Source organism: Lepidochelys kempii, chromosome 1, assembly GCF_965140285.1.
Source record: "Lepidochelys kempii isolate rLepKem1 chromosome 1, rLepKem1.hap1, whole genome shotgun sequence".
Lineage (NCBI taxonomy): Eukaryota > Metazoa > Chordata > Testudines > Cheloniidae > Lepidochelys > Lepidochelys kempii.
Window position 1 is genome coordinate 98,954,142 of NC_136380.1, and position 17,441 is coordinate 98,971,582.

The 17,441-nt window shown below is 41.8% G+C and overlaps 1 protein-coding gene across 1 annotated transcript in view; it reads left to right on the forward strand.

Moving 5' to 3' along the window:
- RAP2A (RAP2A, member of RAS oncogene family) overlaps nucleotides 1-17,441 on the forward strand; it is a 35,568-nt gene that overhangs the window by 12,903 nt on the left and 5,224 nt on the right. The gene's annotated exons all lie outside the window — the stretch shown is intronic.

The following is a 17,441-nucleotide window of genomic DNA, read 5'->3' on the forward strand; positions in this document are numbered from 1 at the left end:
CACAGCCTCTGCTGAGGGTGGTTCTGATTTAACATTTGGTTTCCCTTCTATGACTAAAGCCCAGTTGACAAGGTTCTCTGGGCTATCTGTCTATACTGTGGTATCGGAGTACGTTGCAACACTCCTGTGAGATAAGTGCTATAATCCCTGTTTTACGGATGGGAAACTGAAGCACAGACAGTGCAGTACCCTCTATCAGAACCCAACCATGTTCTGCAGCCCCTGGATAATACAGGGTACTGGGAAATATCATCACGTGTTCCCTGCTGTAGCCCTCTGGCTGTGCTCCTTAAGACCGTTCCCTAGCCCCACCATAGGGTGGTAACACCACCATGTTGGAGCCCAGCATAATCGAACCATCCAGTGCACTTGGCAACTTCCTGACACTCAACCACAGAAGGACAAGAAGTAAAGAAAAGGCATTCACTCTCCTGTGTATAGGAGCCGCCCCCCCCCCAACCCCGTTCTTGTGTGCTAACCACCCTCTCCACTGCGCTGTGGTGAATTTCAGATCGCTTCAGTTTTTCAGGTTTTTACAATCCCTGCTAGGTTTACTTTTGGCTGTTATGTACTGGCATAACTTGAGCAATAAAAGCCATTAGTCATAAAGAAACTGCAGTGCATGCGTGGTACACGCAAACACATTTTCATAGGTTGTCAGTTCTTACAAAAGTATGAAGGCACAGACAAGATAGAGTGCAACAACTTGGCACTTCTGTCGCGCATAAAGCAATTCCAGTACTCACAATACAAAGACACACACCAACGCAGTTAACCGCTGCACATTTTCAGACCCCAGACTCAAAGAAAGAACAAAAAGGAATTCTCACAGCATTGCTCTGGTGGCTTGGTTTCTGGTGGACACCTTAATGGCTGCTCATACTGCTGAGCAAGTCTCTGTACCTCAGCCTCCCGCCTGTTGTCAAAATTTTCTCCCTGACTCTCATCAGTATTGTACAAAATATAACACACACCTATTATCCAAGGCCAATTCTGTTCTAGACATAAGGCAACACTATTTAGTTTTGAGATGCTCAAATACATGCTTCACTGTCATTCTGCAACTATGGAGGAAATAGTTAAACAGTTTCCTTCTTCATCCAAGTACCCTGTAAATGGCTTCATTAGCTGGGGAAGCAGAGGATAAGCTGGGTCTTCTACGATGATCAGAGCAGTCTCTACACCGTTGATGTCCGTAGCGATCCTGGGGGCAAACTCTCCATTATTCATGAAGGTAAGCAGGTGTGAATTCCGAATGATCCAGGCATGATGGACCTTTCCAGACCACCCAGCGTTTATGTTTGTAAATCTACCTCAGTGGTCAACCAGACCAAGGAGCACCCTGGAGAAATACCCGTTTCTGTTTGTAAACTGCAAGGCCTGATGAGAGGGCAACTGATAGGCGCACATGGGTCCTATCAGTTGCCCCAGTAGTGTTCAGGATCCCTCTACATCCCACACCATCAATAATCTGATGAACATTACCAACCTTATAACCGAGTTCACCAGTACCTTGGTTCACTTTCACCAATATGGCAACACAGAGCTGCATGACAGTGGTCCCCACAGTCAATCTCCACATACTGAATTGGTTGGCAGTGGGTTGGAAACAGTTTTGGATGGTCAGCTTCCAAATAGCAATGATGAACTGCTTCTCAGTGGTTATGGGACATTGTATGTTGGTGTACTGTCACTGGAGCTTCAGGGTCAGTTCAGCACAAATCTCAAAGAAAGCTGCCTTGACCATCCTGAAAGTCTGTCGCAACTGTTGATCTGTGCAGATCTGCAGAACGATCCCCTCACATCAATCAATTCTGGTTCCCTGAGCCCACAAACAATTCTGCATTATGTGAAATGACCAGGGAAGAGTATAAAAATATTGTTCGGGCATGCAGGAGTGAAATCAGGAAGGCCAAATCACACCTGGAGTTGCAGCTAGCAAGAGATGTTAAGAGTAATAAGAAGGGTTTCTTCAGGTATGTTAGCAACAAGAAGAAAGTCAAGGAAAGTGGGCCCCTTACTGAATGAGGGAGGCAACCTAGTGACAGAGGATGTGGAAAAAGCTAATGTACTCTGTCATAAATATAAAGGGAAGGGTAAACCCCTTTGAAATTCCTCCTGGCCAGGGGAAAGCTCCTCTCACCTGTAAAGGGTTAAGAAGCTAAAAGTAACCTCGCTGGCACCTGACCAAAATGACCAATGAGGAGACAAGATACTTTCAAAAGCTGGGAGGAGGGAGAGAAACAAAGGGTCTCTATCTATATGCTGTTTCTGCCGGAGATAGACCAGGAATGGAGTCTTAGAACTTTTAGTAAGTAATCTAGCTAGGTATGTGTTAGATTATGATTTCTTTAAATGGCTGAGAAAAGAATTGTGCTGAATAGAATAACTATTTCTGTCTATCTTTTTTGTAACTTAAGGTTTTGCCTAGAGGGGTTCTCTCTGTTTTGAATCTAATTACCCTGTAAGGTATCTACCATCCTGATTTTACAGAGGGGATTTCTTTACTTCTATTTACTTCTATTTCTATTAAAAGTCTTCTTGTAAGAAAACTGAATGCTTTTTCATTGTTCTCAGATCCAAGGGTTTGGGTCTGTAGTCACCTAGGCAAATTGGTGTGGCTTTTTACCAAACCTTGTCCAGGAAGTGGGGTGCAAGGTTTTGGGAAGTATTTTGGGGGGGAAAGATGTTTCCAAACAGCTCTTCCCTAGTAACCAGTATTTGTTTGGTGGTGGTAGCGGCCAATCCAAGGACAAAGGATGGAATATTTTGTACCTTGGGGAAGTTTTGACATAAGCTTAGGAGGTTTTTCATGCAGGTCCCCACATCTGTATCCTAGCGTTCAGAGTGGGGAAGGAACCTTGACATACTCAATGCTCTTTTTGCCTCTGTCTTCACGAACAAGGTCAGCTCCCAGACTGCTGCACTGGGCAGCACAGCATGGGGAGGAGGTGACCAGCCCTCTGTGGAGAAGGAAATGGTTCAGGACTATTTAGAAAAGCTGGACGAGCACAAGTCCATGGGGCCGGATGCGCTGCATCCGAGAGTGCTAAAGGAGTTGGCGGATGTGATTGCAGAGCCACTGGCCATTATCTTTGAAAACTCATGGCCATTGGGGGAAGTTCCGGACAACTGGAAAAAGGCTAATGTAGTGCCCATCTTTAAAATAGGGAAGGAGGAGGATCCTGGGAACTAGAGGCCAGTCAGCCTCACCTCAGTCCCTGGAAAAATCATGGAGCAGGTCCTCAAGGAATCAATTCTGAAGCACTTAGAGGAGAGGAAAGTGATCAGGAACAGTCAGCATGGATTCACCAAGGGCAAGTGATGCCTGACTAATCTAATTACCCTCTATGACGAGATAACTGGCTCTGTGGATGAGGGGAAAGCAGTGGACGTGTCATTCCTTGACTTTAGCAAAGCTTTTGACACGGTCTCCCACAGTATTCTTGCCAGCAAGTTAAAGAAGTATGGGCTGCATGAATGGACTATAAGGTGGATAGAAAGTTGGCTAGATTGTCGGGCTCAATGGGTAGTGATCAATGGCTCCATGTCTAGTTGGCAGCCGGTATCAAGTGGAGTGCCCCAAGGGTCGGTCCTCAGGCTGGTTTTTTTCAATATCTTCATAAATGATCTGGAGGGTGGTGTGGATTGCACCCTCAGCAAGTTTGCAGATGACACTAAACTGGGAGGAGAGGTAGATACGCTGGAGGGTAGGGATAGGATACAGAGGGCCCTAGACAAATTAGAGGATTGGGCTAGAAGAAATCTGATGAGGTTCAACAAGGACAAGTGCAGAGTCCTGCCCTTAGGAAGGAAGAATCCCATGCACCGCTACACACTAGGGACCGAATGCCTTGGCAGCAGTTCTGCAGAAAAGGCCCAAGGGGTTACAGTGGATGAGAATCTGGATATGAGTCAACAGTGTGCCCTTGTTGCCAAGAAGGCCAATGGCATTTTGGGGTGTATAAGTAGGGGCATTCCCATCAGATCGAGGGACGTGATCGTTCCCCTCTATTCGACATTGGTGAGGCCTCATCTGGAGTACTGTGTCCAGTTCTGGGCCCCACACTACAAGAAGGATGTGGAAAAATTGGAAAACGTTCAGCGGAGGGCAACAAAAATGATTAGGGGACTGGAACACATGAGTTATGAGGAGAGGCTGAGGGAACTGGGATTGTTTAGTCTGCGGAAGAGAAGAATGAGGGGGGATTTGATAGCTGCTTTCAACTACCTGAAAGGGGGTTCCAAAGAGGATGGATCTCGACTGTTCTCAGTGGTAGCTGATGACAGAACAAGGAGTAATGGTCTCAAGTTGCAGTGGGGGAGGTTTAGGTTGGATATTAGGAAAAACTTTTTCACTAGGAGGGTGGTGAAACACTGGAATGGGTTACCTACAGAGGTGGTGGAATCTCCTTCCTTAGATATTTTTAAGGTCAGGCTTGACAAAGCCCTGGCTGGGATGATTTAGTTGGGGATTGGTCCTGCTTTGAGCAAGGGGTTGGACTAGATGACCTCCTGAGGTCCCTTCCAACCCTGATAGTCTATGATTCTATGAAGCTGCTTCGAGAAGATCTTACATTGTAACAATTCCTTGGTGGTGGTGTATTCCTCCCTCTGCTGCTGCTGGAGAAGCCACTGTTGTGGCCACATCTGCTTGCTGCAGCAGTTAGTCTGAAACAGAAGCCACTCAATGCTGAGAGCTTTTATAAAGCACAAATATTCTGTATATCTGTAGCTGCTAGCATGGGGTGCGTAGTAGTCTTGTATCAATGCTGGCCAACAGCAATTCAAAAATGGTGCTAGCCCACCCAGAAATAGAGGAAGGATGGGATAGAGAGGTAGTTGGAATCTTGGGATTTTTTTGTTGTTGATGGTGTTTGACACCCTTCCCCTCCAATCCCAGAATTCCCCTGGCTTCTGCCACAGTACTCCATTGAGAAAAATCACAGAATGCACATAGCAAAGCAAAGGACTATGAAATACCCACCTGTTACGCTGAATGTTTAGTGCACTCCAAGCTCCCACTGTATGACACAATGATGCAAATGGAAAGAGGATACTGCTGTCCCATCTGCATGCTCTTAGTGTGGCTTACATACTGCATATCAACTCGGTGTGAGCTAAGGCTCCCATTTAGACAAGCCCCGAGTGACTTGCTGTAGGTCACACAGGAAGGCTGGGGCAAAGCAGGGAATCAAATCTAGATCTCCAGTGTCCTCGATTAATACCCTATTAATTGGACCACCCTTCCTCTCTTGTGGGTTCTGTGCTCTCATGAGGTTATGGGCTAACATTTGAGCCTAAGTGAGCATGACTATAAAAATTAAAAGGAATTTGAAAAATGTACTTATGAGACTTCTTAAAAAATGTAAGTAAAAAACAAAAATGCTGACTTTTTAGGTGGTCTTCTGCAGCTTGTAAATTTGGTAGGCAGCTGTCATAAATATAAAGGGAAGGGTAAACCCCTTTGAAATCCCTCCTGGCCAGGGGAAAGCTCCTCTCACCTGTAAAGGGTTAAGAAGCTAAAGGTAACCTCGCTGGCACCTGACCAAAATGACCAATGAGGAGACAAGATACTTTCAAAAGCTGGGAGGAGGGAGAGAAACAAAGGGTCTCTGTCTGTCTGTATGCTGGGTCTTTGCCGGGGATAGACCAGGAATGGAGTCTTAGAACTTTTAGTAAGTAATCTAGCTAGGTATGTGTTAGATTATGATTTCTTTAAATGGCTGAGAAAAGAATTGTGCTGAATAGAATAACTATTTCTGTCTGTGTATCTTTTTTGTAACTTAAGGTTTTGCCTAGAGGGGTTCTCTATGTTTTTGAATCTAATTACCCTGTAAGATATCTACCATCCTGATTTTACAGGGGGGATTTCTTTATTTCTATTTACTTCTATTTTTTATTAAAAGTCTTCTTGTAAAAAACTGAATGCTTTTTCATTGTTCTCAGATCCAAGGGTTTGGGTCTGTGGTCACCTATGCAAATTGGTGAGGCTTTTTATCCAACATTTCCCAGGAAAGGGGGGGTGCAAGTGTTGGGAGGATTGTTCATTGTTCTTAAGATCCAAGGGTCTGTAGTCACCTAGGCAAATTGGTGAGGCTTTTTACCAAACCTTGTCCAGGAAGTGGGGTGCAAGGTTTTGGGAAGTATTTTGGGGGGAAGGACACATCCAAACAGCTCTTCCCCAGTAACCAGTATTAGTTTGGTGGTGGTAGCGGCCAGTCCAAGGACAACGGGTGGAATATTTTGTACCTTGGGGAAGTTTTGACCTAAGCTGGTAAAGATAAGCTTAGGAGGTTTTTCATGCAGGTCCCCACATCTGTACCCTAGAGTTCAGAGTGGGGGAGGAACCTTGACAGCAGCGACTAGCTTTGCAGCTATTCTTTAAAACAGTTTTGTGCACTTAGTTGATTGCACAATAATGTGACATTAAAATTGCCCAGTTAACATTTTTAAATGTTTGCATTGTTTCCTGATCTTTAAGACCTAATTTTTAAACCTCGGTCCCAAAGTTAAAAGAGTAGCCTAATTTTTCAGAGGTGCTGAGCCTGCCTGCTTTCAGCAGCATTTATTGGTGTTCAGCAACTCCAAAAATCAAGATCCTTATTTTGGTGCCTAACTCTAGACACCCAAGTTTGAAACATTCTATAGCAATAAAATGACATTGCGCACACAACTTCTGTTCATGCTTTTCTTTGTAAATGTGTCTTTTGATAGACTACTTGTAAAATATATATAAGTAAAGTTTATTCAGTATGAAGAGTGGCTAAATTTATGTTGTTAGACAATTGAATGTTAGAGGTCAAAGGAGGTGTTAGCAATTCATTAGTAAGTGTCTAGGTATTCCCTGCTCTCTTACTATCTAAGAAGGACAGCAGTTTGTCTCTTGTGGTGACTCTAATTCCAGTCAGTGCTTCTATGACGTGTATGAACGAGGTTGAATTTTTGGAAGGAAGGTGGTGATTCTGGTTCTGTGCTTGGCTTGTTTTTGGTTGCACATGAGGTCATCGCAGATGTGGGTGATTTTCTCAAAAATGAGAAATTTTAGGGAGGTGAGTCCAGTCCTGAGGTAACTGGAAATAATCTCAAATTATGCAATTCATAGTGTTTGAAAGTTCTGCAAGGGGTAACTTTACTACTTTTTGTTACTGAAGACATGTATGAGCTCTTTGCTGCCATTACACAATAACCAAGTTTGTAGTAATTCCTTGTTTGAGGCTGTGTATGGAATCCTCTCCTCCATCTGTTGGTCTGCTCTTACAAGAGCATGGTGTATTCGTCACTTAATACATGTATAGTGCTTTTATTCTTTAGATTTGTTTTGCATATGTTAAATATTCAACATCCTGTGAAGTAGGTAAGTACTATTAGCCTCTCTTTACAGATGGGTAAACTGAGGTCCATAGAGAATATGATGTTCCTTAGGCTACATAAGGAATTCATTTTAGAGCCTGGATTAAAATGCAAGGAATGGTTTTGTCCCCAATCCCTTGCTTGGAGCATGCTCCGCTCCCTAGAGCGGGGACTCCAGAATTTTCTTCATAACTCTGCCATTGAGTTGCTGTGGGACTCTGGGTAAGCTACTTAACCACTCCAGGCCTTGTTTTACTCCTGGGGGAATTCTGCATCAAAAATTAAAAATTCTGCTCACAATATTCTAAAATTCTGCATATTTTATTTGTCAAAATAACACAATATAATAAGCCAGTTTTAATTATTTTGGTACTGTGTTTAAACTACAATACAATGGATGGAGAATGGCAGTGGGGAGCATTGGAGGAAATCTCCAAATCTCCTTTGTGTAATGTAGCTAGGCTTGATCTTTCATTTCTAGTTATTAGTCAACAAATACATGCAGCCATATGCTCAATATTGCATCATAGGCAAATAACGAGCAAGTGGGGACTGGGGTATCAAACTCACAATTTATATTGGCAACTGACCATCTCCAGAAATTTCAGTCGCAAACAGTTCATGGAGCACATTTTGATAGGAAATTTTTTCAGTCCAAAAACAGACCAGTTCCACTAAAGTACCATAAGCATTCATAACGCCATACGCCATACTGTCATTTACAATAAAGCTCCTTTACAGTTACGCCACTCTTGCAGTGTAAAGGAGCCTTAAAAATTTTCTACCTGTTTTATGCTCCTGGGGGAATTCACTAACAACGGGAACAATTCACTAACAATGAAAACTAAGCAGGCAGGCTGCTACATTATGTTCTGTCTGAGGGGCAGAGCCTGCCTCATGCCAAACGCCCCAAAGCCCTGCCTCTCCACACTTAGCATGCCACAATAGCAGGCCAGAGGGACAGTTTCTCTCTCGTTCTCTTGCTCACATGCCCACCCTCCTCTCCCCCTGCGCTGATTTACGTCTCTGCTGGCTGCTCTGGGCTGCTGGGGAGGGGCAAGTGACCACTTTTCAGGCTTCCCTTTGCTTCCCCTCAGAAGTCATTTTTCTGCGGGGAAGCAAAGAAATCTGTGGACAACATGAATTCTGCGCCTACACAGTGGCGCAGAATTCTCCCACAACTATATGTTCTACCCACCTATAGAATGACTTTAAAAATTCCTTTATTACACACACCCATGTGAGGATTGCTTAATGAATCGTTGCTTCATTCTTAGGCAGTCTAACAGCTTCCAAGACTGTTGAAAATTAAATGCACCTGATTGGTAAACCGGAATGAATTACTAGCATCATAATGTCTTTTTACAGCTGTTCTTTGTGGAGTTACCTGAGTAGCTAGAATAACTTCTGTGGTTTGGGCAACTAAGACACTTAAAAGCTATGCAGGAATCTAGGTGTTTTTAAAATGTGGAGACATCTTCAGTTGGTATAAATCTGTATAGCTAAGTGGAACATAATGGAACTATGCTGATTTACATGCAATGAGGATCTAGCCCATAATGTTAAAATTGCGACACTAACAAAATACAAAAAATTTTAAGTTGGGGGAATATGTTTTCTTTGCCTAAGTTCCCAAAGTGATAGGGGTACAGATGCATTCAGCTAGTTTATAGATTCCAAAGCCAGAAGGGCCGATTGTGATCAATATCTACTCTGACCTCCTGTCCATCACAGGCCATAGAATTTCCCAAAAATAATTCTTAGTGCATATCTCTTAGAAAATTATTCCAATCTTGATTTAAAAGTTGCTGTGATGAAGAGTCCACCACGACCCATGGTAAGTTGTTGCTATGATGAATCACTCTCGCTATTAAAAAATATATATATATGCCTTATTTTTGGTCTGAACTCATTTGAAGAATTCTGTGGGACAAATAGGCTAGGGCACACAGTGCTCTCCATCTTGAGGATTTTACATTTTAAAATCTTCCACAGAATGTTAGAAATGAATATAAGGAAAATTTTGTTGGATTTAAAAGTAGAGTATCTTGCTTTTATGGATGTCTACTGTCATATTCAAGCTATGGCAAAGTTCACCTCAGTCAAGACAGGGGCACAGGCTAAATTACTAAATTGCATTCTAAGCGGCATAATTTATAATGAACTACTCTGTTTGGGTTTGACAAACTTAACTTACCATTTTTTTTAATCGCTTAAGATATCTTATCTCATGTAATCTAGTTTACTTAGTTAGGCTTTGATAGGATTCTTGCCACTAAAGTTGCAGAAATCTAAAATGGAGATACTTTCCCTAACCAAGATCTATCTGCAGACCTTATTTATAGTATCGGTGTCTCTGCTAATATCTGTAGTCCTTTACAGCTCCTGGTAAAAGTACAGGGAACACATAGTAACAGGAGGAAAGAATAAACTTTAGAGTCTGAAATAAGCTAAAGAAGGATTACAGGTACAAAACTTTGCTGATTATCATGGACACTACAGTCATTGATGTAAAAGTGATATGTGAATTATTATTTATGAATAGTGATACAGGGCACCCCCAAATGTTAACTAACCATACATTTTCTTTAATTCCAAAGGCCAAATGGTAATTATTCAGTTGCTTTAAATGTGCCTAAATAATAAGCAGTTGACTACATCCAGTAGAGTAGCACACATCCATAAGCATATGATCAGTTATACTCACAGAGGTACCAGAGAATAGTCCTCTCATCCTGGTTTGCTCCAGCATGATGGGACCGGATCTGAGAGAGACTCTTCAGATTCATGGCTCTCTTTATACCCTTCAGTTAATCTGTTCGCTCTAGAAAAACCTAGCCTGATGCATTTTATCCTTGATATTTTCCTTCCCCCAAGACCTTCTTTTCTTATCTTCTCTCCCTCCACTGTTGCTTCTCAGCAGAACAGTGAAAAAGTTTGTGCTTGTTTCTTTTAAAACAGTTTTTCTTTGCCTTGTTGGTTACTTTTAAGGCATCCAGCCTTCCTACACTACTTCTGGTCTTAGCTTATTCTCAGTCTTACTTTATTTGCTAATTAGGGCTTTTGCCTACTGACTAGCAAATATATTATTTTCTTAAGCAAACTGATGCTAACTTTAGTTTTTTAATTTCATAACGGTCCCTACAGGGGATTAATTCCAGTGGACCCAGGATTTAGCACTAAATAAAAGGGCAGACCCCACACTGAACCAGGGCTGGGAGTAGAACAATGCAGTAGAACTTCAGAGTTATGAACCCCAGAGTTATGAACTGACCAGTCAAACACACAGCTCACTTGAAACCAGAAATACACAATCAGGCAGCATCCAAGACCAAAAAAATGGGGCAAAGTACAATATGTTTAATGTTTAAATGTAAACTACTTAAAAGTTTTAATTTTTTTTGTCAAAGTAAGGAAACTGTTTTTGTGCTTGTTTTATTTAAATTAAGATGGCTAAAAGCAGCATTTTTTTTCTGCATAGTAAAGTTTCAAAGCTGTATTAACTCAATGTTCAGTTGTAAACTTTTGAAATAACAACCATAACGTTTTGTTCAGTTACAAACAACCTCCATTCCTGAAGTGTTTGTAACTCTGAGATTCTACTGTACTGGCATGTTCCCAGTGGAGGAATAGTTTAAAAGGACACTTCTAGCTGAGGAAAAGGGGGGAATGAGTTGTATATGGCACCAGGAAGTCAGGCTGATGCTGAGAGCTATGTCAGGAGTGGCAGTGGTTTTGTGAAGACTGCTCTAGTACCATGGACTTGGATTCCCCCCACATCCAATCCCCCATGCTCTTTAGGAGATTGATTGAGCCGGACTAAAGGTACGGTTGCAGCTGCCCAAGTCAGCAGGCTCAGTCTCACAGGGCTTGGGCTGTGGTGTGTAAATTGCTGTGTAGACGTTCCAGCTTGGGCTGGAGCCCAGGCTGAGGGACCCTGCGAGCATGAGCCCAAGTCAGCTGACCTGGGCTCGGAGACTTGGTGCTGTGGGTTTTTTATTATCTTGTAGACATACTCAGAAACTGTTGGCCCTTCTCTCATGGGATATGCACACTATCAGTTTTCCTCCTAGGTGAAGGATTCAGTATGTCTTTGCACTCCAAGATATACCAGACAAATCCTTTGTCTTTATTCATGAACAGGACATCCCCATCCTGTTTTTCTTCCTGTAAATTTCCTCCCTTGTAGTTTTCGCAATCTCTCAATTGCAGCTGGTCCAGTATTCAAATAGGCATACAGTGTGAGGCATACAACACACAAATGGCCAGACAGGGAGATAGGTGTCAGTTACTTCCTGCTTGAAAGGAACATCTCTGAGGTATGTCACCTCCTGGCAACCTGCCTTAATTTCCAGTATCGATACATATCTCCTTAAGTATTATGTTCTTATCTGTACACACGTTTCACAATGATTATGACGACCAGGGGAATACACCCTCAGGAGACACCTCACATGCTACACTTTGAACTATTATGCAACTATCTGAACAGGGGATCCCTGTGCACGCCCTGTGTCCTCTGCCAAGGACACCCCCCTGTGTCCAACTCCCATCAATGCTAATTTAGGGCCCTATAAGTTCATAGATCGGGTTGAACTTTTATGCAGAATTTTTTTTCTGCATAGCTAGTTGGATGTATTTGGCTCTGTTTTGAATCATAGGACTGGAAGGGACCTCGAGAGGTCATCTAGTCCATATTTTTTGAAATATGGACAAAATTGAATTCTAGAAAAGCTAAAAGATTTGTCTGCAATGAATGAATGTTCAGAGTTTAAAAAAAAATTAATCTCTTTACTATCAGGCTTGCTGTATGTCACTCTTGTCTCCTTCTGTGAAGAAATTTCACTTCTTGTCATCTTTTGACAAGCCAGTTATGTCTGTGACCCAAAGTCTGAAAAGTAGCTGGATAAAAATTTTCAGACATGGTTTCAGTCATTGGGCAGTGTTTTCTATCTCTGGATGTACCTTTTAGGTTCAGGGGGGAAAAAAAAAGGCAAGCAGCAGCCACCACCAATTTAGTCAATTTAATGGACCCTATCTATACACGCACCTGATAAATTATTTGAAATCTTATTTCTACTTTAAGATGAGGTAGAATGTGGAGCAGTCAAGTGGTACCATTACCATAGCAATGGGGATAAACTGATACAATCCACACATTAAAATGCTCACTTTGAAATATTTGCATTCATTTCTCTTGAACTAATACAGAGAGCCATTAAATTAAGACACCAAATTGGATTTCTTTGGACCTCAAAGCATCACAACAACAATCTACAGGGTAAAACAAAATACGATAATAAATGTGTACAGGTATCATTGAAATGTAATACCGGTGGTGACATTTCTAGTCAATATCATTATCTTGTTCATCATTATGATCTCTGTCAAGAGTGCATGAGTTACCAGACTTCATTGCCTTGGCAAGCAGAGTTATGTGCAGGGATGTTTGTTTTGACTACAGGCATAATTGATTTTTCTCAAGTTCTTAATGGTGACTCCGTTCTGGATGTGTTCTAGGTTTTTACTAATGCTGCACGCTGCATAAGAGACGCTGATTGCCCAGGGAGAGTAGTGACTTTTTTTTCCAATTTGTCAGTGATTATTTCTTGTGATGCTGGACTGTCTGCAGACTCTGCTAGAGTGGTAGTTCAGGCCATTGAATGGAAGGTATTCTTTCCATCCATGGTCTCTGCGTTGATGTCCATCTTATCAGCTCCTTCAGGGATGAGATTTCCACCAGCATGTGTGGTTCAGTTCCATTTGGAATGAACACAGCTCCCTGGAGCCTTTCTACTTTATTTTTTTGCAGCACTAGTGATGAATTTCTTCAGCTCATCATAATTGTTGCAGAATCCATGAAGGTGTGTGATATGTCAATTAAACTGTGAGATCCAAATTCATGGTGTAGCAAGGTATATGTGCAGCAGTGTGATAATTTCGGTGTGATAATTAATTAATAATTATTGTGCACTCCACAATTGAGTCACCTTCTTTGAATGAATGCCTTCTAAAGGATGATACTCATTGCTGACTGAATTAGATGCCTCTTTATTAACCAAAAGACAAACTTCTGTACCAACTGGGGCAGAAAAGCAGCTGACCTCTGTAAAGTTCCATCACCTGGCTTTGGATAATGTTCTGAGGCTCTCCTTTTGGCTATTTCAGACCAAAGGATTGAAGCGGCATTACACAAAACCACTTGTTCATTTCAAAGCTGGCTCACTTGCCAGAAGAACATCGACAAAACATTTGGATGACTTAAGTTCCTGCTTCAAATTACTAGCAGCTTGGATAACATCAGCTAATGTTGTTGTGCTGCGTAGAACAATGGTAGACTTGCCTTGTCCTTGCTGTACATGGAATGAAATTGCAGATCCATAATTTATTTTTCTAATCTTGATTGTAATTTGCTCCTGAAATATCTTTCAGTTTCTACATCTGAGGGAAATAGGGTTTTATATCTTTTGTAGCAGGTTGGACAGGAGCAGAGCCTTCTTGTTATACATAAGATCTTTGTCTCTTCAGTCAGCTGATAAAATGCAGTGTCATAAGGTGACTGTATTGTTACATTGTATCTAGATGGTTTTGCCTTAAGATTTCATTTTACTCAAGTAGGAAGAAAGGCATGTTGACTGATAAACTGCATCCTTAGCAATCAAGTCTTCCACAGGTGTTCTGCACAACATGTCGTGTCAGTTCCTCTGAAGTGTCACCTCCCTTAGATTGGTTGCTCTCTCAAATGTTTCTCTTATGAAGTTTCTCCTTTTGTGTGTGTTTTCTCAAGCAAACAAGGCAAATGGACCAGTTGCTGGAGGACGTGCATTCTGTAGATGCAGGTGAATGTGATGCTCTCTGATCAGATTGAGTCTGTGTTCTTTCTTGGGTTCTCTGCAACTCTGATATGTGCCAAATTCTGCTTGCTTGTGTATTTCTGAAAGTAGCCCCTGTGACAGAGTATTGGTGACACATCATCTAAAGTAGAAAATTAATCCAGTGGCCACTCGTACCAATTCATCTTTCCTGGCTCCTGCTGCGAGCATCACAGAAGTCTCTCCAGCACTGGTGTCTGTTGACGGTTTTTTGCATTCTTTTGATCTTCATGACCATGCATTTTTCCAAACTTGTGGAGAGTCTTTTTCTCTTTGATGTAAGCTTTAAGGGGCTCATATCCTCCATGCTTTCATAAACTCGAACTTCCCTTTAGAGGTGAAATTCCCACAGAATATTGTTAGAATTACCACTGCCACGACCACCATTTTTCCATTGTCCAAGTATACAGACTTCTACTAAACTAGGTCTACGTTTGTATCAAACCGAATCCGTGACTTCCACGACCTCCATGACAGACACGGAGCACTATGCATAGGCAATTACAAACTCAAACCTTCTGCTAGGCAGGCTAGGTGCTACATTGTACGTACAAAAGCTTACAAACGGATAGCTTTACATTAGGAATTCACATACATTTATATCTACCTATTATGTGGTACAATCTATGGGCACACAATCTACTGCTCCTGGTGCACAGCCTTCAGTGTGAGACTGATCTGGTCAGGAAATTTCAATTGAAAATACAGCAAACTAATATAACAACTTGCAGGATATAGCAATGTGAAAACATCTCATATTAATGTATTTGTAAAATGTTGATATTTGGCATTTTTGCCACATGCTAAACAGCTTCATTTCTGGAAAAAAAATATTGCCCATGCAAAACCAATACAAATATTGTTGTTTGATAGCTTTGACTAATTAAGCTTTGACCAATTCAACACCACATTAAGGTGTTGAAATTAAATTAAAGAGCAAAAACTGTTGTCATAGTCATGTTTTAGTGTTTCTGGAACTGTGCAAAAAATGATGTGCAACAATGAGAATGTCACCGTCAGGCTTGTGGCACCACTTGACACACCACCTCGTACCTCATCTAAACTTACATAAAATAAGCTTTCAGATGATGTGGATGTGTGTATGATGGGTACATGAAACTCCAAAAAACAGGGTCCTTTTTGGAGAATTGCCACACACCTAATAAGCTCACATTGATACATTTTATACAATATTTTTCATCTTGAAGGATCCTAAAATGTCTTTAAAATTCAGTGAACTGGTATTTAAACTATAAACCGAGATCACTTCATGCAAAACTGAAATGCAGTCATATGTGAGGTAACAACTGTTCCACAGTGCACAGAAGTGTTACCCAACAATGAAGAACAGGAAGTCAAGAACACTTTTTTCATTTGGAACTACAGAAGGAATTTATGTAGAACTTAATTACCCAAGTTGGAATTCTGTAATGCGTTATTACTTCCTAATACATGTTAGTTTGGTTTGTAGTACAAAGCAATGTCCATAGAACAGATTAGTGTTTTGCTGTCTTAGATGAGTGTGGGAATGTAACTGGACAGAAGTAAAAGTCCACATAGGGTGAAAATTGAATCAGTGTCAGTGTCTCTGTTGATTTGGCTACAAAGAGCCTGATCGTGTAACATCTGTAGGAGTTGTCAGTACCTGTCAAGATCAAGATAGAGAGTACACCCATTTTGAGACAGGCTTTAGCATATCGTTCTGCAAAGACTTTGCCGTGTACATAGTTGCTTCTGTAAAATCCTTGGTCATAAAGTTAATCTAGTAAAGCAAGGCTCTATCTTTGTGCCTTTATCACATTATACTGTAAATGTTTGCCCTAAAATATGCATTTCAGTGCATCGTTATTATAGAGGGAACTGGCAGCAACACCTATATTAGTGCCTCTCTAACAGTTTCCATTATAAAAGATTCTTGCAACCTTATTTTAAGAACCCCTCAAATATTTGCCTCAGGCTTTAGAAATTTGACAGGGGAAAGGGGCTGTCACCAGGGATGTGCCTCTTGCTTCTCCCATCAAATTCGTTTCAATTTTGGCTGAGTTATAAGATATGGAAAATCACCATTTCCCATTTCTGGCTTAGGTCCCACTGAATCATTTTGGTAACATGCCAAAATCTGAATATTCTAAGGTTGAACCCCCTGCTGTAGCAGCAGCATGCACAGTACTGGGGACCCTTGGGAGCAGTTGGAGCCTGCCTGCTACTAGAGCTGCTGTGGTGGAGATGAGGAGAGTTTGACCAGGCTCATCCCCCCAGACTCGACTTAAGCAAACCCATCCACCTGCCAGGAACACCACATAGGGCAGAAGCCCCTTACACACAAGAGGGTGAGGAAGAGAGCCGGACTAGGCTCCTTCCAATCACCCCCAGATACCGCATACCGTTCTAGATGTCCATTCCCCTCTTGAGGTAGGAACACCCTCTCCTCCTCCCAATCTTGAAGAACACGCGTGTATCCCTGGGGAGGGGGAACAAGATTGTGCTACCCCTGACCATTTCCTGGGCCAAGCACGTGGCCAAAGCTGTTAGTTGCACATAATACAGTTGTTCCTTTTTTTTTTTAGTACGTAACTTCACAATTTGAAAAAAAAAAATTGTTACACTGAAAAACGGTCCTCAAAAGTTAAGTAATACCAGAATTTACTTTGCATAGGCAACCTGAATTCAGCCCCATGGTGCCTATGCATTATGATAGTGTGATCATGTGATGAGACTGTTTTTCTGCAGGACCCAACCTTGTTTAGATTACATGATGGCCTGTGCTCAGGGATTTGTGTATATGACTGATATCTGTAAGATCTCTGTTATACAATATAGAGTCTAGTAATGGGAAGATATGTAATAAATGAAGCTGGGGAATGTAGGAAGTGAAAGGATGGCCTAGTTAAGGTAGGTAAACGCAACACAGGAGAACTAGATTCTGTTCCTACCTTTGTTACAGAGTTTGTGTGATGCTGAGCAAATCAATTAAACCAGACTTTTCATAGCCACCAATTGCGTCTCTTTTCTCAGCCCCCATGAGGCCCCAGCTGTCTTGACTTTCAGAAGTGCCAGGCACTCATAATTAAGTCATTGGGAGCTATAGATGTTCAATACCTCTGGCAGTAAGGCAGTGTCATCTGAAGAATGAGTGCAGGGTTGGGAATCAGGATGTTCTTTGTCGAATTCTGACTCTCAATGAATCATTGTATGGCCTCAGGTAAATTGCTCTGA